Genomic DNA, 21,108 nt, shown 5'->3' with positions numbered 1-21,108 from the left:
AAGTTTTATGGTTTTATATTTTAGATTGAAGTCCATGATCCGTTTTAGTGAAATTTTGTATAAGGCGTGCCGCTTCAGTCAAAGCTCATTTTTTTTTTTTTTTGACTATGGATGTCCAATTATTCCGGCAACATCGGTGGAAAAGGCCATCTTTCCTCTGTTGAGTTGCTTCTGCGCTTTTGCCAAAGGTCAGTTGAACGGTTTTTGTGGCTGTGTTTGTGGGTTTCCCATTCGGAGCCGTTGGCGGATGCATCGTGCCCCTTCCAACACCACTGCCGCCCCCCCCACACCCCCGGGGACACTTTGACTTACCGATCGGGTGCTTGCGCTGACTGATTTCTGCTGTGGACTCAGCCCTCCAGGCTGGAAACCAACCTCACTTAGTCATGATGTGTGATTCCTTTTACACATTATTGATTTGTTTCATACGTATTTTGACAATTTTACACGTAAGTCGATGAGACGCTGGTTTGTGTTTTATGTGTGTTTTTGGTATTACCTTTACCTGGTTTTCGTATCAGGGTAGCAGCGTCACAGAATGGACTGGAAAGTGTCCCATCCTGTACTCTTTCCTGGAAGAGATTAGGTAGACTTTGTGTTAATTCTTTTTTAAACATTTGGCAGAATTCTCCAGTGACACCGTCTGACATTGGAGGTTTTTTGTTTTACCTTTAGAAGTTTGCCGAGTTATAATTTCCGTTTCCTTAATAGTCATAGGGCTCTTCAAATGACCGATTATTTTCTCGGGTGAATTGTGGTAGTTTGTGTTTTTGAGGGGTTGGTCCACGTCCTAGAATTTGTCCAGCTTTTCCCCGTGAAGTTATTAGTAGTGCCTCTTTGGTGCCTCCGGGGTCTGCAGTGATCCCTGCTTCATGCCTGATGCTGGCCATCGGGATCTTTCCATTTTCTTTTTTCTTTGTTAGTTTGGTTAACGGTTGGACAATTTCACCAGTCTTTTCAGTGAACCTGCCCTGTGTTCCCTGCATTTTCTGTTACTGTTTTTGATTTCATTAATTTCTGCTCCTACCTTGACTCTTTCATTCTTTTCCTCTGCTTTTGGTTTATTGTGATCGTCTTTGGGGTTCTTGAGCTGGGAGCTTCCCTCGTCGATGTGAGACTCTTTTTTTTTTTCTTTAAATCTGTACCTTCAGAACCATAAATTTTCCTCTCACAGCTGCTCTATGACGTGTCAGAAATTTCATTGTGTGTGTCTTTATTCTGTTCAGTTAAATATATTTTCTGATTTCCCATGAGACTTCCTCTTGGATTCACAGATTATCAACAAGTGTGTTTGTTTTTTAATTGTTTGGAGATTTTCCTGCTATCTTTCGGCTGATTTCTAGTTTCTTCCATGTGGTCAGAGAACACACTTTATGTGATTTCAGTTCTTCTGAACGTGCTGAGGTCAGTTTCACGGCCCAGGACGTGGCTGTCTCGGTGTGTGCTCCGTGGCGCTTGGAAGGAACACGTTCTGTGGTTCTCACTTGGGCTGGTCCGGAAGGTCATTAAGTCCTGCTGGTTAATTGTACCATTGAGTTTTTCTGTGTTCTTGACTTTCTGTCAGTGGTTGTCTCCGTTGTTGAGACAGGAGTGTTGAAGTCTCCATCTGTATTTGTGGGTTTTTCTGTTTCTCCTTTCTGTCTCATTGGTGTTTCCTCTACCAGAATGCAGCTTGTAATTTGGGGCATGTATGTTTAGGAGTGCTGTGCCTTCCTGGCGGACTTCCCCTTTCATCGTTACATAACGTCTCTGTCTCCCTCCGGAGGTTTTCTGGGTCCCAAAGTCTACCTTACCTATTACTGCGAAGGCTGCCTCTTACGGCCTTCCCTTTGATTAATATTTACCAAATATATCTTTTCTCGTTCCCTTTTCTTAAACCTGCACACGCTTCTATATTTTGTGTGGGTTTCTTGTAAAAAATTCAAGTGTCTACTTGGATCCTGTTTTTCAATCCACTCTGCCAATCTTTGCTCTTTAATTGGTGCGTTTAGACCATTTCCTGTTAATGTAACTACGTGTATCTTACATCTGCCCTTTTGGTATTTGCTCTCTGTTTGTTATTTCAGTTTTTCATTGTGTTCTCTATTCCCTCCCTTCCTCTGGGTTACTTGACCTTTTTTTTCCCCCCCTCCAGATTCCATTTTGACTTATTCATAGTGCTTTTGAGTGTATGTTTGCACAGGTGACAAAGGCTCTCTCTGCGACCACCCGGGAGGGTGGGCACAGCGTCATGGGGGCGGGAGTCTGGGCTCCGCACTGGCCTCTGCTGGTGTGGGTGGATGCGAGTCCCCCATTTTTCTGTGATGTCTGACTGGAGCAGAGGGACGGGTTATTGTTTGAAATTTGTTTCTCGCTGGGTTGATGCTTTTCTGGTCCTTGTCAAGAGAGAGCAGGCTTTCCTGGAGCTTTTGCATGTGTGTGTCCACTGGTGTTTCCACTTGCCAGGTCCCTCAGCCCCTGGTCTGTGAAGTGCGAGGCGGAAGGAAAACCCAAGTGGCTCGCCGCTGTGTCCCCCCGGGTCCTGCGGCCCACAGCCGGTCCTCTCCACCTTTCAGGATCCGCTCAGGCAGGTTCTCGCACGGTGTGCAGGGTTTTAGTTGTGCTTTGGGAGAGGAGCAGGGAAAGTACGTCTGCTCCGTGGTCCTGGGGGTCCTGGTCGGTGGTGTTTTAATTCACTAAATCTGTGGCACTTGCCTACCCAGCAACAGAAGACTGGTATCATACGTATTTCTTCTGAGATATTTTATTGTAATCTTGATTTTATTTGGAACTGGAAAGTAGCAATATTATGTTTTGGAGAAATGATGTTTCCTGCAAAAGATTCTGTTGTCTACATAAAAAGGACAGCACCACGCGGACGTCTGGTGATCAGGACGGCTCTTCAGAGGGAACTCGCTCCCCTGGGCGCCAAGAACACACCACGGCCACGTGCTCGTAAGGAGCCAGCCCAGGTGAGGAGCGCACTTCGCCGAATGCGATTCTGGGGGAGTCCCAGCACTGGCGGAGGCCGGGGACACGATGCCCCGTGGGGCCGGGAGCACACGGTCACTGAAACAAGAACCACCTCTCCCGTGGGGTCTGCTGACGGATTCCCACCCGTCCAGGGCAACTGTGGTGCGCCGTCCAGCCAAGGAGGCGACCCCCCCCCCCCCCCGGCCGGCTGGGTCCGCCTCTAAGCCCGCGATGCGCCCCTGCGCACCTGACCCACACGTCATTCCCCAGCACGTGCTTTACTTAGCTGCTCAGCCAGAGAGCGCACAGCTGATAAACACCACCAGCTATCAAGCGTGTTAACTGCAGAGCCATCCCTTAAGATGATTTGCAGAGTCGTACCTCTTGTCGTAACGGGCTGTGTGGACACAAGGAAGGCTTCCTGAACCTCCCGGCCACTCACGGGCTCACCTGTCTGCGCGTTTGCTCTGAGCACCGAGGGGCAGCCGAGCAGCGGGGGGGGGGGGGGGGGGGGCCTGACTGGGTGGGGAGGGAGGAGGGAGAGGGACACGACGGGAGCCAAACACAGCTCCGGCTTCCAGGCACAGGTTGTGGGCTTGGGAGGGATGAAGCGGGAGAGATCCAGACAGGAGGAAGGAACTGTGTCTCCCGTCTTATTCGGAGTGTTGGGAAGGGAGCCCGGGCTTCGCCCCAAGGACGTCGGAGCGTCCGGCTGGCCTTCGTTCTCGGTGCTGGTCACTGTGGGTCCCGCCGGGCCAGCGCCCGGTCTCACCTGCACCTTTGACGGAGCTGCGCCCGTCTGTCCTGCCTGCCCCCGGGGCTCCGTGACCAGCAGCGTGCTCGCTCTGAAGGAGCTCCCTCCCTGTGTTCTCTCCGTCTCCAGAGGAGGCACCCTCAGGATAAAGAAGCCCGTGATGTCGGCCTCATTGCGGGGTTGGGGCCACGGTGCTCGTGCGGCTTAATTACAAGCACCCTCCCCGTTACACCGGCTCGTCACCATCCGATGACTCGAAAAAATAAGTCTAATGAAGGCTTAGACACAGCCTGCCACAGCACGAGGGAACCTTAAAACGCCACCTCTGAAGCCTCCTCTAACTCTGGAAACATTGGGTGCCGCTGGCCCCTGGGGCGCAACGGCACAGCCTTCGTGGGAAGGGGCTGCAGACCCCAGGCGCCCCCTCCCCGCCGCTGGATCCCAACCCAGCTCCGAAGAACTCACAGATTTAGGGTGATGCACTTAATGCAAGGCCCATCTTCCTTCCCTCCCCGGTTTTGTGTGGTTAGAAAACCACTCCCCTTCCTTGGGCTCACTGCGCGTGCACCTGGCTTTCTCTTGGTCCAGAGCTGCTCCACACGTGTGCCTTTCCTGCCTCCCTCTCCGTCCCTTTGGTTGCTGTGGGTATTCCACCTAAACACGGTCCTCGGCTTTGCTTGGCTCCTGTTCCTCATACTGTTTCTAGGCGTTGCCTCCTCCTCTGCCCCAGGGCCTTTGCATATGCTATTCCCTTTACCCAGAAAGCCTTTGGTCCTTGTCCATCCAGCCAGTTCCTTAACCCTAGAGTCCAGCTGGGGACCCTTCCCCACCGCCTGGGCACCTCTCTCCTGTGCCTGACTTCCTGCTCCTGGACCTTCTCGCCACATCCAGGGTTGCTCGGCTCAGCGCCCCCAGGGCCCTGCCCGGTGAGCGGTGGCCGCACAAACGATAGATGTGGCTCCCGGAGAGGACTGGAGGTATCTGTGAGCCACCTCGCTGTGTCCAAGGTGCCGCTGACACGTCACCGCCCGGTTACAGGGACATTCACGTGTTCTCCTGCTGGCAACAAAGATTACGGCGTCGCTTCGATAAAATAAGGGCCAGACACACGATGAGTTTCAGGGACGCTATGAAGGAAATCATATGTTGAAAACAGGGAAGTCAGTTCTAGAAAGACACAACAGCCACTGGGGAAAAGCAGTGTTCTTAAGAGACTGAGAAGTAATTGAACAGCAAATTATACCTTCCAGATGGCACACGTACTTAGCGCTTGGAGCCCTAGACACAGACAGGGAGGTGTTTGCCGGAGAAAACAACAGAAGCTACGGAAACACTTATCCCCGGGAGTTGGACAGGAGGCACGGTAGAAGCAGGGTCCCCTGTTCGAGACGTGGATGGAAAGCGTCTCGTCTGCAGGCCAGTGTCACCGTCTGTCCGAGAGCTGAATATTCATGGCAAATCTGTCTGCTTCGGCGGTGCCGTTCTTTCCAGCCACACAAGCTAATTCCAGAGAAAGGTGTTCTGACTGAGCTAGAGACAGAGGTCTTGTCCAGCCCTGGGGGCGTCTTCTCCTGGGCACAGAAGACGCGGAGGGGGCCCACCCCGCCGAGGCCCCCGCCTCTCCATGCCACCCCCCCCCCACGCTCTCCCCTCCCTCCCACCCCCAGTCTTCTGCTCTTTGTCAGGTGCAAACCCCCAGGGGCTGGGACAGTTGTGGCTGGAGGCTTGGGCCCCTGCTGGAGGGACGGGCACCCCTGCTTCCTCACCCCGCGGGGGTCCCGCTCCGTGACCGCGGGGCTCCTGTTCTGCTGCGGGGTGCCGCTGCCCAGCCAGGCCGACCCCGGGCTTTCCCTCTGCAGGCCGAGGCCACCGGTATCGTGGGAGTGCAGAAGGGAGCCATGTTTTACGGTGACATAAAGGAAACACTGAAACCGTTGCAGAACTTGAGGGATAAAAATGGACTCTTAAGAAAATGTGCTAAAACTAAAAGAAAAACTGAAACAATATTTCCCACTTGGACGGAAAAAGAGCCACAAATAAACAGGAAAAAAACAACCAGGGTAGAGTAATATTCTCCGGGATCCCTTGGAAATGTTTTAAAGGCAAGTTCATGCCACCTTTTATTTTAAAATGATCAGTTTTTAGCGTTAAATTAAATGTCAACTTGCAAGAAAGATTCTGTAGTGCAAACGATCCTGCTATTTTGGGATAAGCGCAGGGCCCTGGTTTTAATTAAACCCCGAGACCCCGCCGAAGGGGGGGCTCCCTTTGCTCAGGGATCCCATCAGCAGGTGCTCTGCATTCACAGGTAGAGGAAGACACGTTCATGGGGAGAGAATGGAATTAAATTGTCTCCCTGGGCTGCTTCATGCTCCGAATTTATTAGCGCCGGCTAATCCTCTCTCCCCTGCGCCCCTGCCTCTGGCGAGCGTCTAGTCCTCCATTGACTGGAGAGTTTCTAAGCACCGTCTGCAGGCAGAACACCTCCCCATCGTGCTCTGGGGACAGTTTTCCCTCCACACACACTTCCCGGGAGACCCCTGCACGCTGACCTGTGCGGGCAGATGCGTCCGGGAACAGGCGCACGGCCGTGTGCATACTCACCGGCCACGGCGATGGCGACCTTGGCCACTGACCTACACCTCAAAGACGGGGCCGCGCGAACGTGGAGCCTTGCTACGGCTGCAGTCGCGAGTTTCTTCGACCATCACGGGAGCAAGGACAGTCCAGCTTTTACCAAAGAATTATTTGCGGGCTTTCCTACCATCTACGAAGTTGGACAAACTCGACAGAGCGGGGAAGTGACAGGCACCAACAGGAAAGCGGAGCAGGAGAGCCGCCCGGTCACCTGTCCTTTGCTTGAAGCCCCACAGAGAGCCTCAGCGTGGGACAGCGTGGCCCGGTCGTGCCTCTGGGATGTGGCACCTGCAGGCCCGGTGTCCAGGGCCGGCTTCTGCTCCAGGAGAGCCCACGGGCAGGCGTCGGCTCATGACCGCGGCGAGGGTCGCGGACATCCGTGATGCTCCAACTGAGGCTGCAACGCTTGGTGACCCCATGGATGCCCGAGGTGACGATAAGGCCCCACAGCCGGCTGAGAGCCAAGTGAGCACCCACAGCAGGGCCAGGGGGTGAGGTGTGGTCTCTGGGCCCTGCCTGGGTGATCAGGGGACCAGCAGAGGAGGAGGCCGGGCTGGGGGACGGCTCGGGCTGCCCCCTGGTGAGGGCAAGGCGGTCAGTCTCCCATCCACACACCCACCAGGGCACACGGGTGGGCCACCACCTCGTCCTCCCCCAACATCCAGAACACAGAGGCCTCCCCAGGAGACATGTGGCCATCCTTTCACAGATCCCAGGGGCTCCTGGAAAGACCGGTTGGTTCAAGCACGGGGGACATCTCCTGTGCATCGTCCGTGTCCCGGGCGTGTGACACGTTACTCTCTTTGACTCAGGGATCAAAGGTGACCATGTTTTATTACCCTCAGTTGCAGATAAGGAAGTGAATAGTAGCTGAGCTCCATTGGACCCCGCCGGTCTAATCCAAAGCCTGAGGACCGTGGGGCCTGGGCCAGATGCCTGCTCTCTCCAGAGCCGGGTTCACAGTGGGCATGAGGGTCAGCCCTGGGAGCAGATGCCAAGTCCACAGCCAGAGCTCATGGGCAGCTCTTGCCCCCACTGTGGCTGCCCCCTCGCTTCTCCCCACCAGCTGGTTTGTAGATGACGTTTCATGGCTCGCTCCCACGAGGGCTCCTGGGTCAATCTGGGTCTGTGATCCCACACCCCGGGACCACGATTCCTGCTGCACACATCAGAACTTCAGTCCTGAAATCACAGTCCTGACAAACGTTTTTAGGGAGCCGGGTAGCTCTTCACTCAGCCTTGCTCAGAGGCGGTGAATGCACATAGGTGGCCACGAAGCCCAGCTTATCTGCATCAGTTCGCGGCCCTGGAAACGATCTCTGTTTCTTAAGGCTCCAGCTACCTGGGCCATGACAGTTTTTCTTTTCATTTGATATCGCGCCTTGAGAGTGGCTTGGGTTTCTGAGTCCACGGTTTCGGCACATCTTTGCAGTGAGGTTGTGTGTCCGTCTGATCGTTTTTCGGAGTCGGGGACAAGCCGCGGCCGTGTAGGAAGTGGATGTATCACCAGTGCGCAGTGGGAAGGCCTTGGAGGGCAGGGGGAGGCCCAGCCGGAACCTTGGGGGTCCCCCTGGGACGTTGTCACCAGAATGTTGGCATCCCGTTTACCAGTTCCGGCCGGAAAACAAGTTAACTTGCCTCCGCTCTGTCGTGTTGTCATTTCCGGGGGGAGAGTCCCTGCTTCGCCGGTGTTCCCATGCCAAGCCCTCTGCTGGCCTGTCCTCCCCTCCTCCCCTCCTCCTGCCCTCCTGTCTCCCTGCCCCCCCCCCCCCCCCCCGTCCTCCTGTCCTCTGTGGTCACCATAGAGCTGCTTTCACAGAGTCAAAGTCAGTGCTCAAGGTTTGGAACTAAAAAAGCCAAGAAATGGGAGTCCCTGTAATAATCAGGAAACAGCAAGAAGCCGTGGGCCTTGTTTCCAAAGCTGGTATTTGTATCAGGCCAAGTTTGGAAGCTGCCCCGAGACGCCAGGACTTTCTCTGGCTCCGAAGGAGCCTGATGCTCGCGCCTCATAAGTAGCCTGTCAAATGCTCGCTGGGGAGCCCGAGAAGAATGAGACGGTTTATCTGTTCCTCACAGAAGACCGCTGTTACTAGAGGAGGGTCTACTGTTACTTCCTGAGGAATAAAGACATTAAAGGTGGTTGATAGTAAAATTATGTTTATGTTGTCTGTAAAAATGTGACAAGTGTGCCCATAAAGGCCGCGGGGAACCCGCCTTCTGCTAAGTGGACAGTGCAGAGCCTGGTCTGGAAAGGCCCCTGGCGCTCGGGCCATGCTGCCCCGGAGACCCCCCCCCCCCCCCGTCCCTCTGGCCGGTCCCCCCCACAGGGCACGGGCGCGGCCCAGGGACCCCCGCTCGCCCCTGATCCGGTCCCTCTCCCTCGGTGTCGGGGCGCCCGGGCCTCCCCACTGCCAGCCGGCAGCTCAGTTCTGGCTCTAGTTTCCTAACAGGCCAGTGGAAATGGGTGTCAGCGGCTTTGGGGATCGAAAGGAGGAAGGAGGAGGAGGTCGGATGCCAGCGAGCTCAGCGCTGGGGGCCCGTGGCATGGACACGTGGATTTGCGGTGCAAATGAACTAGGAGACAGGGAGGGACCTGGCAGGGCTCTTAGCGATCAACACGCAAACGCCCACGGACTAGGAAGTGGCCTCCAGCTCCGTTTTTGATGGGGGCCGACAGGGCACAGGGCACAGTGGCCTTCCTGATTCCGGCAGGGCACAAATCAGCCCACCGGAGCCTGGGATGCCCCAGACAGGCCTAGTGTGCTGTGGGCTGGGAGGCAGCGGCCGGTGGCACCACGGTCATCGTGACACATCGCTGGGCGTGGGGGTCACTGAGGGTCTCCGGAAGGTGGAGGGACCAGTGTCTGCAGACCAGATCAGGAGCACCCCTGGGGACCAGTGCAGCCTCAGGGGGACCTGCTGCGGCTGGCTCCCTGGACGGCCCCCAACCAGGGGGCCGGTGGCCTGGCTGGGGGGTGGCCTGGGCAGGACCTGAAATCCTTGCTGACGAGGTTTGGGGGTATTGTGGGGGCTGTGGAGCCGGCGGCCAAGAAAGAATCCCTGAAGACGTCTTTGGTGCAAAAAGGTGATCTCATTAAAGCACGGGGACGGGACCCACCCGTGGGCAGGAAGAGCTGCCCTGGGGTCGTGACAGGTGACTCATTGTATCCCCTCAGGTTCCAAGGGGTCAGGGATAGAGCAAGCCCCTAAGGAATCTTGGAAGCAAGGACCTCGAGGGGCTGGCTGTTGCTAGGGAAGCTCCGCTTAATGAAACCTCGGTCACGACACCCTCCAGATGTGTATCGGGGGCCATCAGCTTGGGGGTGTGATCGCCAGCATAGACTTGGGGGAGTCGAGGTAAAGGAAGGAAGTAGACGTGCAGGATCCTGGGGGTTGGGATGACGTCAAGCTAAGACTCTCTTTTGCCCCAGCAAAGCGTCCTCGTCGAGGCAGCTGAGGTCCCAGAGGGAGGTCACTCTGCCGGTCTCAAGGACTTGTGGGTGGGCTGTGGCAGCAAGGGAACTTAGCTTTTCGTTTGCCTGAGTTTCCCACATCGGCATGGCCAGCACTGAAACCCCTTTCCTTTGTTCTCGGGCGGCCAGGAGTGTCTGAGGAATGTCACACGTATTCCGCTGGGGGGGGGGGGGGAGGGGTGCTGCTGTGAGCCTGTACTCTGCCCTCTGTTGTCCCTCGTCACCTGCTACTCCATTTCGCCGCTGGGACTGGGCCGGTCCGCTCATCTCATGGTCACCATCACGCGGTTCCGGAGGCCGGGCCCCTCGAGGCTGCCTCCCTTCGGACGGCGGGGCCGGGAGCGCTGTGCAGAGGGAGGCAGGGCCACGTGCGGCCCGGGAGGCCCGTGGGGGCTGGGCTGCCCTCAGTCCCCCTGCACCAGACTCCCCGTAGCGGAGGCCAGGACAGGAGCGGCCCCGGGTGCGTGTGTCGCCCACTGGAATCCCTTCTGGCTCCTGACTTCGTCCACCTTTGGAGGGGAAGCGGGATCCCAAAGCCCCTCGCGGCCGAGCTGTGAGGAAGGAGCCACGTTAGCCTGTTTCCTGCTTTTTCCCCCTTCTCTGTGGGGTCACGGCGTGGGGGCGGGGATTTATCGACCTTTTCCGTTGAACTAGTCCCTGCATAAAACAATATTTAAATACCAATCCGAGATTTGCAATGACAACTAACAAAGCTAATTAAGGGTGATCAGGAAGCCCTTTATTACGCACAGAGACATCACGGGGAGCTTCTAAGATAGGAACATAATGAAAGATCAATATGGCTAGTGGACAAAACTCAATGTGACAAATCAACAGGGACTCGCTTGAAAGTGGAATATTTTACACTTGTAAGGTGAATTAATCTCCGTGTCAGTAAGAAAAAACAATTACAAAATGGAAATTAGCCACATGTTCCCGCAGGACATGTGAGAAAACGGACGTTGAGGAGCAGTGGCCAGCGCTGGTGGGACCGTCAGCAGGGGAGGGGCCCGAAACGTTCTCATTCCCACAAAGCCCCTGGGCAAGGGCGGGGCCGCCATCTTGGCCACTATTTCAGGTCCTAACAGATGTACCGGGAAGTTAGAACCCCCTCTGCTGTCTCCCACAGGGGATGGGTAATTAAGGTTCACTTAGAAATTTCAAATGTATCGGGGCGCCAGGGTGGCTCAGTCGGTTAAGCGTCCGACTCTTGATCTCACGGTTCGTGAGTTCGAGCCCCGCGTTGGGCTCTGTGCTGACAGCATGGAGCCTGTTTGGGATTCTCTCTCGCCCTTTCTGTCTCTCTCTCTCTCTCTCTCTCAAAGCAGATAAGTAAACTTAAAAAAGAAATTTCGTATGTGTGTCTTTGCCGCGTAATGTCCAGAGTGGCATGGAGATTTGGGCTGCCTGACACGCGGAGCTGAGTTTTCTGTTGGTTTATAGCTCAGCATTACTTAGCATGGTATTAATATTCTGAATATGAACCCCAGGTACATGCAGGGAGGGGAAGCAATGACCCCGAAGACCAGGAATGCACACAGGTAGTGCACAGAGCTCAGTGTTAAAGCCCGAGCAGAGAGCTTCACGCACGCGCAGCACGGTTGACCGACCTAAGGAGGCTGGTGTGACGTCGGCCAGAAGAGGGCCATTTGGGGGAACGTGGCTTAAACCTGCAGCAGGTACAGGTAACGGGGGCTCCTCGTCCCCAAGGGAGGAGCGGCGACCACGACGGGTGCAGAGATTTGGGTGTCCCGCTTAGTCCAGCCCATCGGACGAGGACAGGCATCTCGGTGTGTCCTGGGAATTGCGGGGGAGGGGGCAGCTGATTTCGCTAGCGGTCTGGGGGCTTCCGCTGGGGGTGGGGTGCTCCGGAAGCACACAACATGAACGGCTAGCAGGGACTTGGGTCTGGGAGGGCTTCCTGGAAGAAGCGGCACCTAGGATGAGACCTGGGGTCCAGAAGGTAGCGAGTGAGGCGGAAAGAGGGAGAGGAGGGAGAGTCTGCCGGCCCCAGAGTGGGGAGCCCGCCTCCCTGAGGGAAGACACAGAGCTGGCTCGCACCGGGGAAGTCGAGGCAGACAGGGGAGTCTCCCGCATGGAGGCCTCGGGTGCTGGGGAGACGGGGCGAGCTGTCTGCGGCCCCCGAGGCGGGGCTCTCCTGCGCCCCAGATGCTGCGGCCCCTGGAGGGCGCCCACCTGTCATTGGTCTAGATTGCTGCCTGGAATTTGGAAACAAAGGAAAACAACCACCCTTGAGGTTATGTCCTAAGCCTCTTGGGTCAGGAGAGAGACGGCGCTCGCTCAGCCGCTGAGTGCCCAGCGTGAGGGCGTGTGGCCAGCTCTCAGGGGTGGACGTCAGGAGGCAGAATCACAGGGACGCGTCCGGTGACCAGGCGACCAGGGAGAACGCGGCCCGGGCTCCTCCCTCAGGCGGGAACGTTCACACACAGCGTTGAGGGGTCACAGGAGGCGAGCACAGTGATGGAGAAGGGCTGTCGGGGTCTGTGGGAAACAGCTGGGGCTCCATCCGATGCCTTGGGGGCAGGGAGGGGTGGTGGTGATCCGTGCCCCGCGCTGTCTGGGCAGGTGGGCGTCCCACTCAGTGTACCCCCGAACGGCAGGTAGGAGGGGGTGGTGTGAGGCCGAGCAAGGGAGGGCTGTATCCAGAGATGGGATTCCATCCTGCCCGGGGGCCTCCCTCCCTGTGGGGGGGTTCCAGGGCCCCAGGAAGGCCCAGGGCTACCTTCAGGGATGAAGAATGAGTCTGTGGAACAGTCTGGGAAGTGCCTGGGGTGGGGTGCAGACAGGAGGGGGTGGGGGGAGCCTGCCTCCCTGGGGGGGGGGGGGGCGCTGCCCTCGGCAAGCTCTGTGAGACCCCCAAAGCAGTGAGGACCCACGGTGGGTGGGCTGGGCACCTTCGGAGAGGTTTCCATACGAATGACCGTGTCAACCGAGTCAGACGGCGTCCTGTGCTTCCGCCATGTGATAGAACAAATGTTCAGCCTCTCAGGGGAGGGCTGCAGGGTCCGGGAGAGAGACGGAGGCCTGGTGCACACAGCCCCCCACCCCCCACCCCCACCCCAGAACTCGCAGTGAGCCCCGCTCGCCACACAGGAGAGGGGGGGTACCTTTCGGAACAGGCGGACCCGAGAGGCCGCTGGCCGAGCCTGGGTCAGGGCCAGTGCGTTTCGAAGCCAGCCACCAGCTGATGAACTTGGGGAGCATCGTTCACTGGTTCAGTTTGTTTAGTGACAGCCAAGAATGGGTTGCCAGAGGAAAGCCACCTGTGGCCTGTAACGCAGTGGGTGTGTGGCAGGCAGCAAGGGCAGAGGGCAGGGTCCGTGGGGGCAGACGAGTCCTCCTCCCAAGGGCTTGTAGGGAAACCTCAAAGTCCTGCCTCAGGCAGCCCGGGCTCACTTGGCCACACGACCGACCGTTTTTAGCATCAGACCCTGAAGTCCTGCTGCGGGGCCCAAAGCCCCGCCCCCCCCCACCGGGGCCCCACTGGCTCTGGATCCCCCGAAGCAAGGTATTCATCTCTCTTCCGGGGGTTTTCTCCGCGAAGGTTGGAGCGCTGCCAGGGTTTATACGCTGCACAGAAGAGGTGCATTTCATTGATTTCAGGAGTGTGCGGAATCTTTCTAAGCTCATGCATAATAAATGTCCTTTGATTTTTTTCCCCCCAAAGTTACAGGTGGAGTTGCTGTGAGGTGTCTAAATATAGTAGGAGATGCACTCTTGCAATAGCGGACCCAGAGCCCGAGGGCAGAGTGAGGTCCCAGTTCTGTTGGACGAGGGGGAGGGCGGGGCTTCTTATGGCCCCAGGGGCAGCCTGTGACCTTTCCCCTCTCTGTGCCTTCAGCCTCTGGGGCTCCCGAGTCCCCTCCCAGCGGCCCCCTTTCCACTTTTTCACTGGTAGCTTTGCCAAAGGCAACTGCGCATCTGAACGCGGAGTGGCGGGTGTGATGTCAGCCACACGGGGCGAGTTGCCCGTGTGCTCAGCTCTGCGGCTGTCTTCAACTTCAAGATTTTTAGAGCTGGCTTTTGATTTCCTATTTGTTTTGGTCTTATAAATCCTGTTCTGCAAACCTACCTCATTAATCCCGGCGACGCCCGTGTGGACACGGACCACAGGTGCAGCCACCCGCTCCCACTCTCCTGGCACCAGTTGGTCCCCGGGGTTGTATTTGGTCCAAGCTCAGCGAAGAGAGAGGCATTCAGCTCAGCCGGACCCTCTTCCTTAGACCTCGCCGTGTGTCCTCCGCCTGCAGGTGGGTCACTCGAGTGGTCTGGGCCGACTGCCCCAGCCGGACTCCCCCCACGCCCCCGGAGCAGCTCCCTTCTTCTGTGAACCCGCGGCCGCTGTGCCTTTGATCCTCACAGCGTCTGAGAGTTAGGGGAGCAGAGGTCAGTCGCTCAGCCGGGGAGCGGGGAAGGACGACCAGCCCGTGCACACGGGGGCACCTGCCCCCTGGGCCGGCCTCAGATGGCCCCGTGGGCTGGACAGCGGGCGAGGGGAGGCCAGGACGGAGAAGGCCGGGTCCCGCTTTGTCGCCGAGGGCTTGTCGCGGACCCGGCTGACTTGAGCACGCCACACCAAAGGAAATTTCTGCAGAGCAACCTCTCGCGTTACTCTGAACACATCTTGTCCAAAGATGTTCAACACTGTTGTTTGTCGTGTTTTCGAAGCGTTGCAAGCAACCCACGTGTCCAAAAACAGAGAATCGAGTAAGTAAATTATCGTGTATCAGTAACACGGGACAGCGTATAGCCTCTCAGAAAGACGATGCAGGTGTATTTTCGTTTCCTGTCTCCACAGCTGGTGAGAGCTGCAGAGGAGGCCGGGTTATCGGATTATTGTTTTTACTTCTTCGCTTCCTCTTTCTGCCCTGTGATCTCGCAGCCCCTGGGTCGGGGGGCTCACGCCCACCTGTTGACCAGGTCTTGGCCACCTTAGCCACGGGCCTCAGCCAGCAGGGGGTGAGCAGACGTAACACAGAACGTGCCTCAGGGCTCTGCCAGGAAGAGCCAGGCCCGCTCGTCTGGACCGGAACAGGGACGGTGCCCCGCGGGGCCCGTCCTGGGCAGCTGAACACAGGGGACCCGCAGAGCCGAGCGCTTGAGAATAAGGCCACGGGTAGTTTGAGACTATTCCCTGTGCATTAACCAGCTGGCTCAGACAGGAAATTTCACAACTGTTTGCGTCGTGTGATCCTGTGTTTGTGGGGAGAGCTGCTATTATGCACATGAACGTTCCTGCCCATGTTTACACTGGCATGGAATTCTGGAAAGATAAACAATTAGCGTTTCTCCTTTGGTGGTAGGGTTAGGAAGCTTCTCTATTTGTTGTTTAATGCTGCTCTGTATTCAAAAACATATAATTTGTACACACATTTTTTTTTTTAAAGAACACATCTTTTTTTTTTTAGGTGAGAAAGGATCAACTCTCTTTTATCACTGCAAATATCTCTGCAATCATAATAGTAAACTTTAAAATCTGCATCAGGCTGAACTTCCTAGAAGAGTCTCTGAAGAGGGTGGAGGCCATGTCTGTTTTACTGCCTCGACCACAGCACACAGAAGCGCTCACTAGCTGCCCGCTGATTGAATCAGATACTCGCATAGTGCCACCTCGCCCCTCCGCCCCAAATACGATTTTCAAAAATGATCCAGCTGATAGGATTTTGTGCAAAATTCGTACTTCTTGTTAGCCACCTGCAGTTCCAAGCTGGGTCGGTGAACAAACACTGATTGACTCCCACAATGCAAGAGTCAGGTGCTCGTCTTCTGTCCACGGATGCGGAGATCTCTGCCTTCTTTGCCTGTTTCTGCTTGTGGACGCTGGATCCGGAGGTGGAGACTGTTCCCAATCACTTATCTTACGAGCGCGGGACCACAGGGCCCCTGGTGGAAACGGCGTCTTTCTGTTACAGTTGCCGCACACGTCCAGGGCTGTGGGCTGGGAGGGGCTGGGGCCCGTGGCCAAGCCGCAGAGCGCTCTGGGACAGCTCTGTGACCCTCTCCTGTGCACAGATCCACACAGCAGGCCTCTCGGATGTAATAAGCCAAACGTAATTCTTGTGAGTAGTGCGCGATGGTGGGAGGCTCAAGCATTGCACGTGTTTCAGTTTTTCTGTGCAAATTCCGTGTTTTGGATTGTATGATTTTGGAGAGTGTGTCTTTCCTCCATGGGGACGCAATGTCTAGAAATGTATGGTTCTCTTCTATATAAGGAATAAGCCTTTGTGGCTCATGTAAGTAGCTATAGACCTTTTGAGGAAATCTACAAAGATGTGCACAGTCACCGTCTCCAGAGCTGGGAGGAGATTTTGCTGATTCCAGCAGCAAACGCCAGCAGGGCCGCGATTCTCCAGGAACTGGCTCAGAGTTCCCCGGTCAGCAGTCTCCGGGAGTCTTCCAGAAGGCTCTGTGGGCTGTGTTTGGCTGCCCTCCAGGCAGGGAGTTTTCCATTTGAACTGCTAATAGCTTGCTTTGAAAACCAACACATCAGTCCATTCTGATCTGACCCAAAAGACTCCTGAGCAGTTGAGTGTGGCCGGGGTGGGGGGGGAGAAGAGGGGGGGCAGGTCTGGCTTTGGGGAAATAGGGTGTCTGTTTGCACGGGCTTAACATACAGATAGACCTTCTCTCCCCTCACCGTGTGCGTGGATACCGAGCTGCCGACTGACTGACAGATCAAAGACAAGCTTTCTAGAAAGTGGATGTAGTGAACGTTGTTCCTTCAGTTCCCTGGCCATGTATTGTTACCGACCTCCTTACCGGGCTCGTTAAAATTGATCTCGGCGTGCACGTGCTAAAACACACTCTTCTTGTTACTAAGTCCCAGGGAAATGATTTTTTCTTCGTGAAGTTCCCATGGGCCCACGACCATGGTGCTGTCTGTGGGATCTCTGGTCCAGGCTCACAGGCCGACTTCCGTCCCGGGCACCCTGCCCTCTGGGAGGCAGCCGCTGATTGAAGGGCTCCACGTGGGTGATCGTGCTGTTGATCTCACCCAGGCTGTGACTTTGTCCAAGATGATCGGCTGCGCCTGTCGGAAACCGCTTGATCTGTTGTTCGGGGTAATTTGGACAACCAAGCAGTGACACCAGGTTCCTGTGGGACCACGTTCCACTTCCCAGTCAGTCGGCCAGACCTGGTGGAGGGTTGATTCAGTTGGCCTCCACTTTAGGACAAACAACCTGAGGCTCTAGTACCTTTTGGCCTGAAGGGTCCAGATGCCCACAGCACCCGATGAATTAGTGAGGCGAGCGGCCCCGCTCCAACTGGGGGTGATAAGTCCTTGCTGTGGGTGTGCCGTGAGCCCAGAGCTGCAGACGGCCTGGGAGGGAGGCGGGTTGGAGGCTGAGAGAGGAGGCCGGCCTCTACTTTCTCTGCCTCCTGTAGGGTCTGTAAGGGACGGGACCTGCCGGCTGACGCCACCCCTGCGGCCTCCCTCTGGCTCCAGGGTCACCGTTGGCTCAATGATGGAGAACCTGTTGTCTATTCTGCCCTGGCTGGTCCACCCAGGGGGCTGGGCCTGGGACGGCCTCCCTTCCAGAACGAACTGCCCCGGAGCTCCGCTGGCTCTGCGTCGCGGCCTCGGGGCTGACTCAGCGGCCTCTGCGGCGTTCAGCAGGGACAGGCCTTGCCCGGCGGGTCAGGGGCCTCTGATCCCGTGAATGGCGCTGCACTTTGGCACAGGCTCACTCCTGGCTTGGGTTTCTCCCTTCAATGAGCCAGAATCAACACAACGCTATTCACGTAAGACTCAACACGGGGGCAAATCATTGGCAATTTTGCGGGTCCCAATAGAACTCCCTTCGGCACATCAGCGGAGCCACTTTTGTAGGATCTGTACGCGTGAGATTTGGACGGAGCCCTGCTGGCTCGCCTTCTGGAGCGACTGATTCGCACCCCTTCACCGACTCACAAACCTCTCCCGGGGGTGCATGAGGGCGAGCCTCTCTGGCCTCGCGGGATGGCTTGGCTGCTTCAGAGCGAGGCATTTTGATGACATCTCCCCCAGTGCACGGGCTGCTCACTACTGGACAGCTGTCTCCTGCGTGTGTTCCAGGTTTTAACGTATCTTTCTTTAGCGATTTACATCTTCATAAGAACAAAAACGTACAGGCTCGCACAATTGCGTTGGGATTAATTGAAGGCTGGGTCCGCGTGCAAAGCCTTTCCTGATTTCGAGGGGAAGAGTAACGCTTTGCTATGATTAAATGTGCACGTGCTTTCGGTACGTCAGAGGACAGTGACGCTACACACACAGGCAATGCCAGCAAGGGAAGAGTTCAACTTTGTTTGGACTACGAGCTCTGAGTAAGTGTCTCAAACCAACTTGCAAGAATGGGAGGCAGGGGTCGGTCCGTAAACTCTGGGCCAGTAGCATCGTCCCCCAGCCCGGGCAGCGTTCTGGGGGGGTCATGTGGAGCCTGGGGGCTCGCGGGAGGAGGGACAGCGACCCCGAGGGCTGGCCTGGTTCACACCGCAGTCTCTCGCAGGGCCTCGAAACCGGGTTCAGCAGGGTTTCTGATGAGGCCTCTTGTTGCATCTCCGGCGAATGAAAGAGAAAACGTCAGGCTGGAGATCAGAACCCGGGCTGCAGATGCCAGGCAGGGGGCCCCACTCGGGCCTTGGCGCTGTCTCGGTGTTGTGTGGGGGTGGGTACGCACGCCGCGGCTCCCATCCCACTCTCCACGGAGTCCGACCCCTCCCCACGCGTGAAGACCACCAACACGGAAACCCAGTGTGTCAGATTCTTGGGTGAAATGCGGCAGGAAGAGGCGCTGAAGCCCACGGTGGAGAGTGAGGCGAAGGTTGGAGCTGTGGGCAGAAGTGGCCCTGCAACGTTGAGGAGGGAGGGTGGGGAGAGCCCCCGACGGAGTCTTCACCGGTGGCCCCGTCCCGCGGGGGTTCGCGGGCACTCCTGGGGGGCGAACGGGCATAGCCTTTGGCAGGTGATCGGGTGACTGGTATCGGGGTGGCAAACGCCCCGAGACCCATCGAGTCCCCCTTGAGGCCGTGAACGGGGTTGGATTCGGATATGGACCGTGTCCACCCGGGAGTGTTTAGGACAGCGAGAATGTGGGATCTGCCCCCAACCCACCGAGAAGGTGATTCAATGAGTTGTGCTGCCTCCGCGGGGAGTGGGCTGGGTGGGAGACACCGTGTGGTGGAAACACGGGGAAGGATCCCTAGTCCCACAGTGAGACTGTCAAGGTCTGCAGGCCTCCAGGGCGCTGGAGACGCACAGTGACTTGGCTTTGGACAATTTTCCGCCTCTGACCTGGTTCTTTCAGGATCACTGGCTCATCCTCTGGGGTGGACGGGGAGCTTTCCAGAAGCCTGGGAGAGAACCACGCACCGGGCCTCCCTCAGCGCCGGCACCGCTGGCCGGTGGGCCGTGGGAGCCCCGTGGGGAGAAGTGTGCTGGCATCAGATAGACGTGGCCGCCTCGGCCGGAGTCCTTCCCGCGGACGGCCGCTCCGTCGTCACGTTAGAACCCTGGACACCACAGGCCGCCCTGCCAGCAAATAGACCCGTGACCTGGCCGCTGGGGGTGCTGGGGGACAGCCGTGGTCCCGCATCTGGACACCCTTCCCCACACGCCTCCTGTCTGGTTCCCGGTCCCCGTTCTCCCCGACCCACCACGGGCACGGAGGATGGTGCTGGAGCCCGATGTTCGCTGGGAAACCCTTCGCCTCTTGAGACAGATCGTCTCTAGCCTTGGCTCCAAACACCTGCTGGCCTTCCAGGGCAAAGGTCAAGCGTTCCGTCCGGTCAGTGACTCGCCCCGCGCGGTTCCCGTCCCGGTTCCCGCGCAGACGCGGGCCCCCGCACGGTTCTTCACCAAAAGAGGCTGTTATCTCAACACCTCACAGCTCTGAAAGACCTGATGCGTTTCCCAACAGGAGCAGATTTCTTTAACGTGCATCTGCGAAAAACTCAGCCTTGTGTTTCTGAGGCTAATTTCCCCCTTGGTCTGGGGTAAAATCTTGGCGGCAGGGGTGGGCGGTCAGGCCGCAGACACGCCGGACAGGGGGTCCGCCCACGACCGGTTCTTCCCCGGGTGCTTTGACGACACGTGATGATGTGGCCGTTCCGGGCGTGAACATCCCGTTCTCTGCGACCCCCCGTTCGGGCGGGAGAGCGCCTGAATGAGAGCTGGAGCCCCCGTCTCAAAGTTAGGCAAGCCAGATGGAGCCCCACAGTTCTGTGTTAGAAACTGTCTGCCGTTAAAAATATACTCTATATGCCACCGAAACTCCCTGCTCCAAAAGCTAATTAAGTATGCCGAGCGGTACAGGTTTCCCGCTGACCTCCCCCCCCCACCCCTCCCAGGTCTGTGGCAGGCCGGCCCCTCCCCCGAGCAAACTCAGGGTGCAGACGGTGTCTGCGTGGTGTGGAGGCCACACACCGCTCGCGAGACCCACCGACGGCCGCGGCTGGGGGTCAAGGGAATCCGGGGTGGGGGGGCTCACAGGCTGACGGACGAGGCTCCCCCATCACCTCACGAGCACAAAAGGAGCCTGTGAGGGAGGAGGAGGGAGAACATGGCCAGAGTGTGTGGGCGAGTAATGCATACGTTTTCGTTTTTAGAGAAACTACAGGTATTGTTTAAAAATAAAATAACGTACCCTTAATATGTCACATTCAAAAATTTTTTAACGTTTATCTATTTTGAGAGAAGGAGGCAGAGTGTGAGCGGGGGCGGGGCAGAGAGGGGGGGAGACACAGACTCTGAAACAGGCTCCAGGCTCCGAGCTGTCAGCACAGAGCCCGACGCGGGGCTCGAACTCGTGAACCTCGAGATCGTGACCTGAGCCCCAGTCGGATGCTTAACTGACTGAGCCATCCAGGAGCCCCTGACATGTGACTTTCAAATGATTTAATGTACCTCCGTGTTACTGGAAGAACAATGTGAACCAAGTGAGCGAACTCGGTCGGCTGAGAGCAATCTCCCTGTGTTTGGGCATCCCCCTCCCGCCCGGGGATCCGCCTGCGTGGCTGTGGGCCTCTCAGCTTCTAAACAGCTGCTTGTGGGGGACGGACTGTAACGTGGCCCTGGGATCCCCACGACCTAGTGTGCATGTCCGAGGAATCCCTCCTCCTGTGACACGCCCCCTGCTGGGGACACTCAGGGTGTTTCCAGGGTGCGTTCTGATGTTATAAATGACCCCGTGGCAGAGCCTTTGAAGACACCTCCCGGAGGAGGAGAATCTGGGAGCGGCCCCCTCCCCGGGATCTCTCTCCTGGGATCCCGAGACCTAGATGTGCTTTCAC

The sequence above is a fragment of the Prionailurus viverrinus genome, chromosome D2, assembly GCF_022837055.1.
Source record: "Prionailurus viverrinus isolate Anna chromosome D2, UM_Priviv_1.0, whole genome shotgun sequence".
Classification (NCBI taxonomy): domain Eukaryota; kingdom Metazoa; phylum Chordata; class Mammalia; order Carnivora; family Felidae; genus Prionailurus; species Prionailurus viverrinus.
This window is presented reverse-complemented; position numbering follows the sequence as displayed.